Source organism: Eriocheir sinensis, chromosome 4 (assembly GCF_024679095.1).
Source record: "Eriocheir sinensis breed Jianghai 21 chromosome 4, ASM2467909v1, whole genome shotgun sequence".
NCBI lineage: Eukaryota > Metazoa > Arthropoda > Malacostraca > Decapoda > Varunidae > Eriocheir > Eriocheir sinensis.
This window is the reverse complement of record NC_066512.1, coordinates 19,685,897-19,701,841: the sequence shown is the minus strand read 5'-3', so window position 1 is coordinate 19,701,841 and position 15,945 is coordinate 19,685,897. Positions and strand designations below refer to the sequence as shown.

General features: G+C 44.2%; 1 long non-coding RNA gene across 1 annotated transcript in view; it reads right to left on the bottom strand.

Annotated features, from left to right (window-relative positions):
* LOC127009660 (uncharacterized) overlaps positions 1-14,325 on the bottom strand; it is a 196,798-nt gene extending 182,473 nt beyond the window's left edge. The window contains exon 1 of the long non-coding RNA XR_007762130.1: positions 14,261-14,325. This is a non-coding gene — a long non-coding RNA (uncharacterized LOC127009660). The remainder of the gene's footprint in view (positions 1-14,260) is intronic.
* Positions 14,326-15,945: the final 1,620 nt, after the last annotated feature.

Sequence of the window (15,945 nt, the reverse complement as noted above, 5' to 3'; positions counted from 1 at the left end):
CTCTTGTCCCCCTTCCCTCCCTCCATCCCTTCCTCTCTCCCTCCCTTCCTTCCTTCCTTCCTCGGTGAATTCTTTCCTCCCTGTCTTATCATTCTCCTTTTAGTATCTGTGTTAGCCTTTCCCTCCCTCCATTGCTTCCTTCTTTCTTGTCCTTTACCCCCTCCCTCCTTCCTTTTCTCTCTCCATTCCTTCCTTCCTCCCTTCCCTCCCTCAGTCTTATCCTTCTCCCCTCACTGTCTTTGCTACCCTTCCCTTCCTCCATGATTTCCTTCTTTCCTGTCCTTGTCTCCGTCCTTCCATGATTTCCTACTTTCCTTTCCTCCCTCCCTCCTTCTCTCTCTCCCCCTCCTTCCTTCCCTTTCCCTCCCTCATTCCCTCCTTCCTTCCAGCCTCGCACGACCCAATACGGGAGTCGAGCCAAGTTTCATAAGCAGTCGGGGTGACACGGGAACAAATTTCACGAGAGTAGTGGCGAAGCGGTATTGTTGTATGGCGGGGGGGGGGGGAGAGAGAGAGAGAGAGAGAGAGAGAGAGAGAGAGAGAGAGAGAGAGAGAGAGAGAGAGAGAGAGAGAGAGAGAAAAACACAGATAGACAGACAGACACAGACAGACATAAACAGACACAGACAGATAGACAGACATACAGACAGACAGACCGACAGACAGACCGACAGACACAGACACAGACAGATAGACAGACAAAGACAGATTTCCTAAGATTTTCTCCCTCGTCTTTTCTTTCTTTCTTTCCCTTATCCTGATACATTTTCTTTTCCTTTCTCCGCATTCGAATCTTCTTCCTTCTCTCTCCTTCATTTATTGCTACATTTTCTTCTTCTTTTGAGAGAGAGAGAGAGAGAGAGAGAGAGAGAGAGAGAGAGAGAGAGAGAGAGAGAGAGAGAGAGAGATTCTTCACTAATGGATTGGAGGGATTTTCGCAAAACTTGGCTCACGGAGGATTATAGAAAAAAAAAGAAGATGGAGGGGGCAAAAACAGACGGGAAGATATACAAAAAAAAAAAATAAACACAACAGAGATCCCAAAAGGAAAAAAGAAAAAAAAAGCAGATTCCATAAGTTGTCGCAGAGCCGGAATGTCAATCAATAAACAACAAAAACAACAATTCAGGAAACCAAACCAAATTAAACATACCCTTAAAAATGTCAAATTATATACATCGGAACTTTTCTTTATTTCTGATGGCCATATGTGTGTGTGTGTGTGTGTGTGTGTGTGTGTGTGTGTGTGTGTGTGTGTGTGTGTGTGTGTGTGTGTGTAATCAAAACTTTTCCGCAACGCTTTTAAATAGTAGTATTAAGAACAATGGAACTTCTGGCGACTTTTCTTCGTGGTAAAAAAAATAATAGGAAGAAAAATAAAACTTCATCCGTTAGAAAAAAAATAACGAAGAAAAATCGGGCACAACATGATAGAGACACACACACACACACACACACACACACACACACACACACACACACACACACACACACACACACACACACACCGTAATGGGGACACGGAACACACACACTATCGAGCTCCACAGTGTTTTCCTAAGAGCTCCTCCTCCTCCTCCTCCCATCACTCCTTTCACATGTGTATCGGCCGGCCTGAAAGTATAGATGGAAGAGAAGAAGAAAAAGGAGGAGGAGGAGAAGAAGGAGGAAGAGGAGGAGGTAGGTCTTAGGGGGTAGGGTAAAGAAGGTCCGCTCCGTCTGTCTCACTCTTATCTCCATCAGGGCACCCACCGCCGCCGCCAGAGGGAGAGCGCGGCGCCACCCAGGACACGAGGACATAACTCAGGGACATGCCACCCCCGCGACGCCGTCAGACAGATGCCGCCCCGACCCACGGAAGGCGAAGGGGGAAGGGGGAGGGAAGGGGGAAGCTAAGGGCTGTATTACTAAACATTTCGTATCCCAAGTGCACATATTTGACAAGGCTTTCGTAGGAGTTTTGAACATTTCCAGGAGTAGTTTTATGACCCTGGTGGTAGTTTGGCCCTTCTTCTGTAACGTGAACCTAAAGAAATACTCATTAGAACCCGTTTGATCCCCTCTTTGACATTTAGAAATACTGATCTGAGAAGCGAAAGTGTCTTATAATACCGACCTAACACTCACTCAGTTCCCTATTCTCAGACGCTTTCGGCTCACAACACTTATTTTCAAAGGTCACAAAGGAGATTAGGAGGGTTCTCAGGAGTGTTTTTTTTACGTTCATTTTTTTTTTTTTTTTTTTTTTTTTTTTTACTTTGTGGCCTATTGCGCCGGTAGGCTTCTTCCCTCTTTCGGTCCAAAAGGCTTCTTTCCGGTGGGTCTTTCTTCCGGTGGGTCCTGATCTTGGGCCAGCGAGTGTTTAGTGTGGCGAGTGTTTATGTTGGCTCATGCTGCCATGCCCAAAGAGCTCATCCCAGAGCCATCTCTAGAGTCCCGGGTTGATAGGTGGGGTTGGACAGCATGTGGTGTTTTAAGCCACTGGTGCGGCGGCTGAAAAAAAAGCTCCAAGGCACCGGGCGGGGATTGAACTCGCGTCCTCCTGAACACGAGGCCGTTACTCTGACGACTCAGCCACCGCTGGTACAGAAGCCTTGTCAAACTATATAACTACCCGTGGAAATACTATCACATCCTCTAAGAAACCCTTGTCAAGTGTGGAGTGCAGAAATCTTGTCAAACTATCACTAGGCTCATGAAACTATCCTTGGAAATACTAACTCAGCCTCTACGAAAGCCTTGTCAAGTGTGGGGTGTAGAAGCCTTGTCAAACTATCACTAGGCTCATAAAATCACCCCTGGAAATACTAACACAACCTCTAGGAAAGCCTTATCAAATGTGTGTGTGTAAGCTCCGAAACGTTTGAAAATACGAATCACAACATAGGCAACATGGTGATCTTCCTCATGCTTAATAAATTCTCAACATACCAGACAAGGACTCGGCACATACGCCACTTCCCACACAACCACTCACTCCTCCATCCACACCACCTCACCGCCACCTATACATTTTTCTAACGTTGTAGAGCACTTTGTTTCCGTTGCAGCACCACATTCCGTATTCCCGAGATTCATAGTTCCTAAAATAATAAGAGTTGTATGAAGTGGAAGAAGGAGACAAGGAGGAAAAAGAGGGCGAGAGCAGGGAGGACGAGGATGATGAAGACGATGAGAAGAAGGACGGGGACAAAGACGATGGCAAGGACGAGTTTGAGGAGGAGCAAGGGGAGGGGGGAGAGGAGAAAGAGTAGAGGGAGGAGAATAAGACTAGGAAAGGATGGATAAAACAGGGAGGGTAAATGGAGAGGTGATGAAAAGCCAGATAAAGTTTGGTGTAGGAACGACGAATGGTAAGACTATTAGTTATGTAATTATTTGAGATGGATGCACTGAAATTTATGATACAAGGAGAGGAAGAAAAGTCTATGGTTATAAGAACTCAAAGTTGAAAACAAATCTGAACGCTCTCCCTCCCCTCAAAAATAAGTGTTCCATATCCCCCCCCCCCCTTTCTCCTCTCTTCTCTCCCCTCCCTCCCCTTCCCTTAACTCCATCCTCTCCCTCTTCCCTCATCTCTCAAGGAAAAGTCTGTGGTTATAAAAACTCACGGTTGATAACAAATCTGGACGCTAGAGGACACTGTGAAGGAGGACAAGGAGTAACCAAGACATTATATACGAGTAGGATGCGAAGAAAAGGACTTAGAGGCTTGAGGGAGGATATAATAGAGTACTACATGGATTCTTGCTACATGACGACGGAAAAGACGTCACTAAAATCAGGACGAAGGAAAGCAGTAACATCAACAAACCAAGGCGGGGAGGAAAATGACGTTGGCCTGAACTAGCTTTGGTTATAAATACGGATGAGAAAGAACATGATCAGAAAAAAAAGCAAAAAATATATAACAAAAGGGAAAAGAGAAATATTGTTATTGTCTCCAAATTGGTTGAGATTACTGTAAAAAGTGAAGCACATCCACCATGAACACGAACCACCATCATCACTATAAGGTCACCACTATCACAACTTTAAAGACACAAGCATCACACTCACCATCACCACCACCACTACAAGGACACCACCACCATCACAACTTTTTTTTTTTTTTTTTTTTTACGTTGTTGCCTATTGCGCCGGTAGGCATCTTCCAGTGGGGCCTTCTTCACAGGACAGGGTGGTTTTAAGCACTCGGCGGTGACCGAAAAATCGAGTGTAGCGTGAGGATTCGAACCCGCGTCGTCCATCACGCGGCACCGCCTATCACACCATCACACTCACCATCACCATCACCTCTACAAGGACATCACCACCATCACAACTTTAAAGACACAACCATCACAATCACCACCACCACCACCACCACTACAACAACACCACAGCTAAAACAACAATACTAGGCGACCAAACCCAGGCACAGCAAAGGAACGACACGGACACAGCCCCTCCTTCCTCCTTTCCCTATCCCCCCGCCCCTTACACACACACATACACACGAGGCCACGTCCCTCAGAAGCGGTGCCCCAAAAGCCACTCCTGACCTAATACCGACTTTGAGAACCAATCACGGCGAGCTTCAATCTGCGCCGCGGTACATACACACACTCACACACACACACACACACACACACACACACACACACACACACACACACACACACACACTAGGCATACACACAGACAGACACTGAGATCGATAGAGACAGACGGACTGAGTGAAAGAATCATAACGAGAACAAATTATTAGATATCCAGAAAGACACCGGGGACTGAAAAAAAAAGAGAGGGTTAAAAAAATCATGATTGGACGAATATCAAATCAGGACATGAAGACTGTTTTAAAAATGTATCGACAGAAAGAATTTGACGGCGGGGGAAAAAAAGAAAATAGAGAGAGACGCTAATTCATTAATGAAGATAAATACGAAAGAGCGAGAGAGCGAGAGAGCGAGAGAGAGAGAGAGAGAGAGAGAGCTATTAGGAAAAAGGAAAAAGGAAAATAAAACAAGCAGCATGACATCAAAATTAGCTCCCTGCCTCCGACCATCTCATTTCCCCTCTTTCCCCTCTAACAGACCTTTGTAACAAGCCCCCATAAAGACCTCCCCTCCCTTACCCTCTCCCCTCCCCTCCCCTGGCACGCCGCCCACAAGATCCCCCTCCCATCATCCTCCCTCCTCTCCCCTCTTCTTCCTCTTTCCTCCTCTGCTCTGGTTCATCAAGGAGCGAGGGGATAAATTAGTGCATTTAGGAGAATGGTCATGGAGGGGCAGGGGAGAGGAGGAGGAGGAGGAGGAGGAGGAGGAGGAGGAGAGCGGACAGAGGAGGGGAGGGGATTGTGCGAGGGGTGGATGCGGCATTTGTTCTTCTCCCCTCTCCCCTCTTCCCCCTCCCAACCTCTCCCCTTCACTACCATTGCCACCAATACTCCCACTCTTTCGTGTCCTTCTCCTCCTCTTCCTCCTTCTGCTCATCATTATCATCATCATCATCATCGTTATCATCGTTCTTCTCCTCCTCCTCTTCCTCTTATCCTCCGTCTCCAAGTGTTCTATTCAGACCAACTCATTGAATAATCCCACTGACCATTACTCCGTTCCGACACTGTCTTACGTATGCACAGTGAAGATTTCTATATGTTCTGAAGATCACTTTAGTATATACCGAAAATATTACATCACTAGAGCAGGCAACCTCTTTATAGGCCAACAAACAGGCTTGATATTGTATGTTCTTCCTCCTCCTCCTCCTCCTCCTCCTCCTCCTCACCATAATCGTCTTCCATTTACTCCACACAAAGTCCCTACCATAGAAGTTTGTTTCCTTAATTCTTCAAGTTTTTATTAGTGGAGGGAAATTATATAACTCACTTCAAAACTATTAGAATTTTCAGCTATGCCTTGAAGAGAAATGAAAAGTTACGCTGTTCATTTTTTTCCCCGCCGTGTGTTAATTAGTTTGAAGAGGTATTAAATCCTGTCAGCACTTGTGTTCTCTCTCTCCTCTCTCTCTCTCTCTCTCTCTCTCTCTCTCTCTCTCTCTCTCTCTCTCTCTCTCTCTCTCTCTCTCTCTCTCTCTCTCTCTCTCTCTCTCTCTCTCTCTCTCTCTCCTCTCTCCTCTCTCTCTCTCACCACCTCCTCCTCCTCCTCCTCCTCCTTCCAAGTCAAGCCCCTCCTCCTCCTCTTCCTCCTCCTCCTCCTCTTCATTCTCCTCCTCCTCTTTCTAAGTCAAGCCCCTCCTCCTCCACCTTCTCAGTCAGTCATGCAGCCATCCCTTCGTCCACTCCTGCCCTTTCAAACGCCGTCACTTGGATAATAGGTGACGAATACCCATTACCTCGTCCCTCTTAGCTGCGTCCTCTTCCCCTTCCTCTTCCTCCTCCTCTTCCTCCACCTTCAGGGTCTCCATTTAATTTCCTCCAATGTAGATGGACACTGAAGACCGAGGGAAGGAAGGAGATGAGGAGGAAGGAGAAGAGGAGGAAGAGGACGTAGAGGAGGAGGAGGAGAAAGGGGAGGAGGGTACGGGAGAAGACGAAGCTGTGGAGGAAAAGGAAGAAGAGGGGAAATAGAAAGAGAAAGAGGGACAGAAGGAGGAGAAGGGAAACGAAAGGGCGCGTTATGAAAATATATACAGTGATTACAATACGCCATCATACTCTGAGAAAAGGTTACAATTTCATCTCTGCAAATAACGAGATATTTTTATAGACTTGCTAACTAAAACAAAATATCAACGGTCACTACGTTAATCAAAACAAGAGAGAAGGGAGAAAGAAAAACGAAAAGACAAAGATTAGACACCTCTGGAAAGTCAAATAAAAGAATGGAGAAGAAATAGAAAGAGGAAGAAAAGAAGGAAAAGTCATTAAGATGGGAGTATATTTTTTCATCCGTCGGTAATTAACTGTCTTCACTGCCACGAATCTCCCTTTTAATTCACGGATCAACGCCACCAAGGAATAATAAATCACATCTGAAGACTAATGATATGTATGAACGTGTGTGTGTGTGTGTGTGTGTGTGTGTGTGTGTGTGTGTGTGTGTGTGTAAACAAGGTGAAATAAGTATCTTGGTCATAAGTATGTCGCAACGCCTTTGTGACTTCCTCTTCCTTCCTCTTTTCTCCTCCTCCTCCTCCTCCTCCTCCTCCTCTTCCTCCTCCTCCTATTTCTACTTCCTTTATTTCTCTTCACCTCTGTCATCAAACCTTTCCTCTTGTTTCTCTCTCACTTCCTCCTCCTCCTCTTCCTCCTCCTCCTATTTCTTCTTCCTTTATTTCTCTTCGCCTCTTTCATCTAACCTTTCCTCTTGTTTCTCTCTCACTTCCTCCTCCTCCTATTTCTTCTTCCTTTATTTCTCTTCGCCTCTTTCATCTAACCTTTCCTCTTGTTTTACTCCCACTTTCTCCTCCTTTCCTTTTATCTCTTCCATCCACCTTTCTTTTCTACATCACAGTCCCTCTTTTTTCCCCACTTTCCGTTATCTCACTAAATCCTCGCCTTCCTCTAACATAAACCTCTAACCTCTTCTTCTTCCTCTACCTACTACTACCACCTCCATCCCTTCTTATCCTTCCTCCTTCGCACCTCTCCTCCTCCTCCTCCTCCTCCTCCTCCCCCTCTATCTCGGTGCAGTTTATCATTTCACGCAGATATGAGTTGAGAGGAAGAAAGAAAATTAGCAAAGGGATGAAGGGAAGAAAGCGTGAAACAGGAAGGGGGGGACAAAAGTATATTGGGTACAGCGGGGACTGAAAAAAATAATAACTGGCACAGAGAGAGAGAGAGAGAGAGAGAGAGAGAGAGAGAGAGAGAGAGAGAGAGAGAGAGAGAGAGAGAGAGAGAGAGCAAAGATGGAGTGTTAATTTTTCCCAGGCTACTGAAGGGCAAGAAACAACGTCAAGGGCACATGGCGGAAGGGAAAGAGAGAGAGAGGGAGAGAAGGAGAGAGAGAGAGAGGGAGAGAAGGAGAGGGGAGGAAGGGAGGGAGAGGAAGGAAATGTCAGGCATACGTCATCTTTCTTGCTGAGGGCGATGAGAGAAGAGAGGGAGGGAGGGAGGGAGAGAGGGAGGGAGAGAGAGAAGGAAGAATGAGGAGGTAAAGAAGGTATATAGCGCTCTCTCTCTCTCTCTCTCTCTCTCTCTCTCTCTCTCTCTCTCTCTCTCTCTCTCCACACACACACACAGAAAGCACATCGTCAGCAATAGACTCTCCATCAATTAATTACATGGCCAGCTCGAGCGCACAATTATGGGCTTGACCGGGCCAGGGGAAGGGCGGCCCATAGCTCACTGATTTTCCAGGCCACTGTTACCTCTTTACGGGGGCAGAAAAACACGGGTAAGGCAAGGGAAGGGAGGGACTGGCCGGCCTTAAAACAATAACAGGGTCAGCTCGGAAGATAACTGAGGGAAGAAATAACAACAACGCGTTTGTAGAGGATATCGTATGTATGACACTTGAGACTTATTCAGGGCCGTATTACTAAACATTTCGTCGCCCAAGTACACATATTTGACAAGGCTTTCGTAGCAGTTGTGGGCATTTCCAGTAGTAGTTTTATGGCCCTGGTGGTAGTTTGACCCTTCTTCTGGGCCGTGACTGTAAAGAAACACTCATTAGAACCCGATTGATCCTCTCTTTGACCTTTAGAATTAGCTGATGTGAGAACCGAAAGTCTTATAATACCGACCATATATAGGAAGGAATTATTCGTAACTCCAAGTGTGATTGAAGCTGACTAGCCTGTAAACAATAGTGGGGTCGGGATGAGAATACAACAGGGCAGGATCGACAGGACACAGAAGGGAAATTGTTACTCTCATGAGTTTATAGAGGAAGCAAATATGATAATCCGTCAAGTTATACACAGAAGGGAAGATGTTACTCTCATGACTTTAAAGAGGAAGCAAGTAAGATAATCCGTCAAGTGCAATAAGGTTTCTCACCAGTTTAAATCAGCTTAGTATTTCCAGTTACCTCTACATTCAAGCTCTTTAATATCGCGTGTCAGTACTAGTCCTAAACCACAAATAAAATAAAAACTTCGAGAAATCCTAAAATGAGGTAAAAACGTTTGAATGAAGTCGAATTTTTAAGCTTAATTTTGACAATATTTCGTTCTTCTTTTTTTTTGTCTGATTTTACGATATTCACCACAACCACCAACAACACCACCAACACTATCATCACCACCAACAACAGCAGGAGGAGGAGGCCGCAGTGGAAAGGAAGGGAAGGGAAGGTAATAAGAGAGTAGTAAGGAGAGGGTCTTCGCCGCAGCCTCGCCCTTGAATCCATCACCATCAAAGGCCCATCAGACCCTACTTTGCCTGGCGCTGCTTGGCCACGAATCCTCTACTGCTCCTCCTCTTCATCCTCATCACTCTTCCCTGCCCTTCCCTCAAGCGGCATCTTTTTTTTTTTTTTTTTTTAGAGGGGGGAGGGGGGTGTCGGTTGGTCGGGGGAAGGGGGGTGGAATCACGTCATTTTAGCTGAGTGTTTTTCTAGTTTACTCTTCTTTTTATTATGCATTTTTCTGGGGGGGGGGAGGTCGGGGAGAGTCACATGTTATTAATAGCAAAGGGTTTGTTTCTACTCTACTTTCCATTTTCTCTTGTTATTTTTTGGGGGGGGCGGGAGCAGGTGAGGGGTGGTCACGTGATATATATTAGCGAAGGATCTGGTTATAGTCTATTAATCCTCTTTTTTGTTCTTTTTTTGGGGGGAGGGGGTAGGGAGGATGGACTGGGGGTCATGTGGTGTGTTATCGAGGAATGTGTTTCTATTTTCTAATCTTGTTTTCTTCGTTTTTTGTTTTTATCCTCCTCCTCCTCCTCCTCTTCGTTATCCCTCTCCTGATCTTCCTTATACTCCTCCTGCTATTCCTTATCCACCTCCTGCTCTTCCTTATCCTCCTCCTGCTCTTCCTCATCCTCCTCTTGCACTTCCTTATCCTCCCCCTGCTCCTCTTCTTCTCTTCGTCAACTATTTTCTTTCTGGGGGGTTTTTGGTGGGGGAAAGAAGGGCTGAAAAAGGGTCTTATCACTCTTTAATTCTCTCTTCTGATTCCTATCTTCAACCTCATTTCCATCTTTAATCTATTATTTTTCTCCTTTCATTTTTTCTTTCAACTTTTCCTTCCACACTTTTTTCTCCTCCCTCTCACAATTCTAATCCTCCTTACCAACTCTATCATACCTTACTTCACCTCATTTTAGCACCTCCTCCTCCTCCTCCTCCTACTCCTCTTGCCCCCTCGTCCTCGTCCTCCTCCTCCTCCTTATTTTTCCTTCTTCTCCTCTGCCTCCTCTTTATTTTCATGGTCTTATTTTCCCTCCTCCCCGTTGTTGTTATCCTCCTCCTCCTCCTCCTCCTCCTCCTCTATTCTCCCCAAGCGCCCACCCCTCTCCTCCACGCCGCCTCTTTCTTAGATAAGGGAGGATATAAAATAATCAATACGCTTATAGATAAAGCTATTTCGCTAACAGAAGGCGACAGGAGGAACAAAGAAAATATAATAATGGAGACACATCATAAAGAGAGGAGCAGGAGGAGGAACACGAGAGATAATAGACAGGAAAGAGAGTAGTATACGCCATCGCCAGCAGGAGGAGGAGGAGGAGGAGGGGAGAGGAAGAGGAGGAGATGTGATGAACGTAGTGGAAGGGAGATGGCGAGGTAAGGACCAAAGGGGGGGGAGGGGTAGTGGAGGTGACGACGCCTCAACTCACCTCTCATGATAGCCCGAGAGAGAGAGAGAGAGAGAGAGAGAGAGAGAGAGAGAGAGAGAGAGAGAGAGAGAGAATAGCTGAATGAATTGAGTTTAAACAAATGAACGAATGAACGAAAAAAATAATTTGATGAATTCATAAACAGATTCATCAAAGAAAGAAAGAAAAGAGAAAGAAGAAAAAAATGAGACGACAGACAAGGGTAAACATAAAGAGACAGACTGACAGACAGACAGACAAATAAACACATAGACAGGTAGACAGTCAAACCGACAAACGAACGCAATTACTTACAAAAAAGGAAAATAAGTATAGTGATGATGACAATGATGATGATGATGATGATGATGAGGAGGAGGAGGAGGAGGAGGAGGAGGAGGAGGAGGAGGAGGAAGACGACGACGACGGTAGTGTAGCTAGTTAATGATTGCGGTGGTGGTAGCAGTAGTAGCAACAGTAGTAATAATAGTAGTTTTAGCAGTTGTAGTAGAGGTAATAGTAAGTTAATGATAATAATAATAATAATAATAATAATAATAATAATAATAATAATAATAATAATAATAATAATAATAATAATAATAATAACGATAACAATACCAATAATAATAAACTACGCCGCATTCCATCACTCAACACCATCAATAGCAACAGAAGGAAATAAAAAGAGAAAGGAAAACAGAGGAAGAGGAGGAGGAAGACGAGGGAGTGTCAGACAGAAGGGAGAGGAAGTGAACGAGGAGAGAAAAAGCTCAGCCGGGCCAATACCACGGAGGAGGGAAAGTTGTGGAGAGCTGGAGAGACGGAGGAGACAGCAGGAAGGAAGAGGAAACGGAGATGGGACGGTGATGAGGAAGGGAGAGGCAATAGCGGGAGATAACGAGCAAACGGAGAGAGAAGAGAGGGGGGAGAAGGGACGGCGAGGCAAGGCGGGAGGTTAAGAATGATAATAAAAGTAAATTCGTGCGTGAAGGAAGAGGAGTGCTGGTAACAGAAGGTGCATGTTGGGAAGAAAACGGAGGAGGAAGAGGAGGAGGAGGAGGAGAAGAGAAAGAAAATGTAGGAATAGGAGGAGGAGGAAATGTAAGAAGAGGAGGTGTATGAATTTAAGGAGAAGGAGGTGGGTGGACACAGAGACAGAACACGTAGGGAAACGCGGGATCTATAATAACTGTGAAGCACTCCACCTATTATAGTCCCCGCATGTTCTCATATCACTGCCTCATTACCTCCGTGAAATATCCAAAACCGATGCGTGGGTATATCCAGAAAGCAATGTATGAAACTATCTGACACTAAGGAAATATCAACTTGTGCTGTAACTATGGACTAAATCCTGATCAGCCGTTTGCCCATAACTATCCTCGTTTTTATCTTAAAATTACAGTATACTAAAAATTAAAAGTAGGTAATAGTAGTTGTAGTAGTAGTAGTAGTTGTCGAAGTAGTAGGCTAATAATAAATCATGTTTGCTTAAGACTATGTGCCAAACTTGGGTAATCAAGGTAGACAAATACAATAAGTACTAATTTACAAACATACAAAGTGCATAAAAAGGTTATAATAACTCATTGTTGTAATATAACATAGGCCTACCAGAAACAAAAAAACATAAGCCTACCAGAAACAAAAATTAACTGGACCCCAAGGAAAAGCTCCTCTGCACATCCTGTAAGGTTAGAAGCACTTTTAGCTACTTATATTGCCATTACCATCACCTTTTTACAGATGACCCAAATTACCCCGGGCCCGAGAGTAATTTGTGTCAATGTTTTTTTGGCTTTGGAGCTTTTTTGGAGGGGTATATGGAAATGTGCTAATTTTTTTTCTTATATTACCATTTTGTAGCCAAGACCTGTAATGCTCTGATGAATGCCTAAAACTTTGAAAAATATTAATAGTTTTTGCTGTGGAAGCAAAAAACAAAAAATTGGCCCAAATTACCCCAATATACCCTAGTAAATAAGATAAGTAATAGGCTAATAATGAAGTAACAGGTTGGCTATGAGTTACACTTGGAGTATCAAGGCAAAAAATAAATCCATCACTCAACATGTAGTAGGCTAGTAATGAAGAAGCATCAGGTTGACTAGAGGTTGAAACTGGGGCTATCGACGTAAAAAAAAAAATAATAAATAAACTACCGAACCACTAAACAACCTATCCCATCCTCGTCCCTTCCACACACTGCTTCCGCCCTCCCCACCCACTCGTTCCTATTCCTCCCGGCCCCCAGCTACCCCTCCGTAATATAAGGAGGTGAGGAAGTGGTAGCAAGTGAAGATAAGAAAGGTATTCAGTAGTAAAGAGAGGAGAAAGGGGAGATATACGGGCTGGGCTGGGATTGGTGACGGGGAGAGATGGCTTCGAAGGAGTGTATCTTGCTCCTCCTCCGGCAGAGAGAGAGAGAGAGAGAGAGTTTATTGTCTCGAATGTTCGACTACACACACACACACACACACACACTACCCTTTACCCCTACATTCCACTTCCTCGAAATACTTCTTTTAATCACGTAAATAACGGTATACCTCTAAACTACATCCGAATTATACTATCATAAGTATCGATAGGTTATGTCTCGGATCTATTTTCCATTTCCTCTGTGTGTGTGTGTGTGTGTGTGTGTGTGTGCTTCACCTAGATCGAAGTGTTATATTCGAATCTGCGAGTGACCCGATGAAGCAGAACCGTCCACGTAGGTACAAGACTGATTGATGGATTATTGCTGTAGAAGTATACAACAAAGGAAAAGGGAGGAACATGCCATCCCGACCCCCAGGCAATACATAGGTTGGTATTGTCAAACATTTCCATCCTTCACATCAACTATTTCCGAAGGCCGAAAAGGAGATCAGTCAGATTCTAATGAGTGCCGTTTTAGGTTCATGGTACAGAAGAAGGGTTAAACTACCAGAAGGATCCTAAAAATACCCCTGGAAATGCCCTAAACTCCTATAAAAGCCTTGCCAAATGCGTGCTTGGGCGCCGAAATGTAAGAATACTACCCATACTGTGATTTGCAGTAATACAAGAAACATGTGTACAATAAGAATGCTCGCAGTAAAGTCTAATTTGAGTTGAATTGGTTGTTACGACTTACAGCCATTTCGGGATATACGGGTATGTTCCGACTGCTAAAAGGAGTTAAAAATGTACAAAGGAGCTCCGTGGCAATTATTATGGTCAGTGAACCCTACATTTACTTGAGATGTCACTGTTATGGTTCACTGCTTTACCAGGCCATCACCCTCCACCCCAGCCCCTCTCCGTAAACCCTTGTTCAAGAGAAACGCCATCACCCACACCACCAATCAAGCTCCCATCACCCTTCACCCATCACCCATCTCCCACCCATCACCCACCCATCACCCATGTCCACAAGAAACGCCAACTCACTCTGTACCTGGTTTTGCGGCGTCCTCTTGTGATACCTACCTGTGTAATATGAAAAAAAAAAAAACACATTAAAGGTTGCACCATAACATTCACTTGTAAGATAATATATGACTAGGTACTCACAGATAACGAGGACTTCAGCAGGTCGACCAGAAGACACGCGATACACTTTCCCGCACACAATCAACAAGCGAACTGACACATGACACCCGCCGATGTTGTCTCCATTTGACTTTCAACGTTCACCAACAGGATCACAAAACACCAACAATAAGCATCTAACAAAATAGTGAGACAAATAGTGAGGCAATTATTGAGAGGAAGGAAGTATTGTCTTATTTTTTTGTGACCTTTCAATGTTGTAATTCTGTGACCTTTTGTTGTTGTATTGTCTATTTTAGTGACCTTTTGTTGTTGTATTGTCTTATTTTTGTGACCTTTTGTTGTTGTATTTTCTTATTTACATTTTTCAGTATTTTTTTACACAAACACAAGTAATAGATACTATCGCAACAAAAAAATACTACCCCAAAATGTGACCCCTCACTCGCTCAATATTGTATCATTATTTGGATGCAAAGTCACCAGAAAAGATTGATTGATTGATTGATAGTTTATTGTTGCAGGTAAACAACAAGGGAGAAGGGAGGAACATGCCATCCCAACCCCCAAGAGATGTGTTAGGTTTTCATCATATTCTGTACATTCTACCATAACAGCTCAGCACCTTGGGAAGTTCAATAATCCTTACAATCTCACCATTTGTCTGTTCCCTCGCTAGGTTTTTTTTTTTTTTGTGTGTGTGTGTATTTCGTTGGGGATATACCCCAATGGAGGAAGGCGGAGCATGCCGCGCAACCCCCCAGACGACCGGGAGAGAGATACCCAATTCTTTCAAGGAGGAGACCCAACAACGGGGCTGAGGGTGTCGGAAAGAGCCCACCTTTCCACCCCCATGGTAACTGATAGGTCTCGAACCCAAACGCCCCAGGCACCACGCCGAAGCGCAAGGCCGAGACTCTACCACGGGACCACGGGAGCCACCCCCTCGATAGTTTTACTAATGTATATACTTGCAAGAGTTGACATGCCAAAAGGTCATTTTTTGTTCTTTTTAGCATCTTTCCAAGTGCTCTTTGTATGGTAAAAAAAAAAGTAGACCTATATTTGACAGTGAAAGTACTGCAATTCTTCAAACTATCCAAACAAGAAAAAGATGACAAAGAATAACATGGTAATTTTAAAGTAGAGTTCCTTTCCTTCCCCTCACTGTATGTCAAAATTGTTGCTGCCAATCTAAAACTCATTCTGAGTATAGATGACTTACTGGTACATTGTAAAACACATTTTAATTCCATTAATATACGAAAAAAAAAATCAACAAAGCCATGTTCAGTATCAGTTATGTTGTGTACCTATGAATCACTTTTTTCTATATGTTCATACAGTTGGCAGTGCCTTGCCCTGGAGTAAAATGGTCACTGTTGATGCAGGATATCACTGTAGCCTACTCTCATGGCCCTCCAGAGTCAGCTATTCCCACCAGTAAAGTTTGAGGTGGTGTCCTAGGCTCCCCTGTTTTGTATTCCTGCCAAATGCCGTGTCAGGAGAGGGTGCTCTCCTACCTGCTCGCCAAATATTGTCTTCCAGTGCATATGTTGAAAAGGTTATTTCATATCTTTAAAGAAAAGAAAAAGAAAGACTGTGTCACATTTAGGGTATATTACAATACAAAATTTATCAGTGACAAGTACACATCATTCGCATCCCCAATAACAAAGACGAGATGCAACCCTTTATCATAAAAA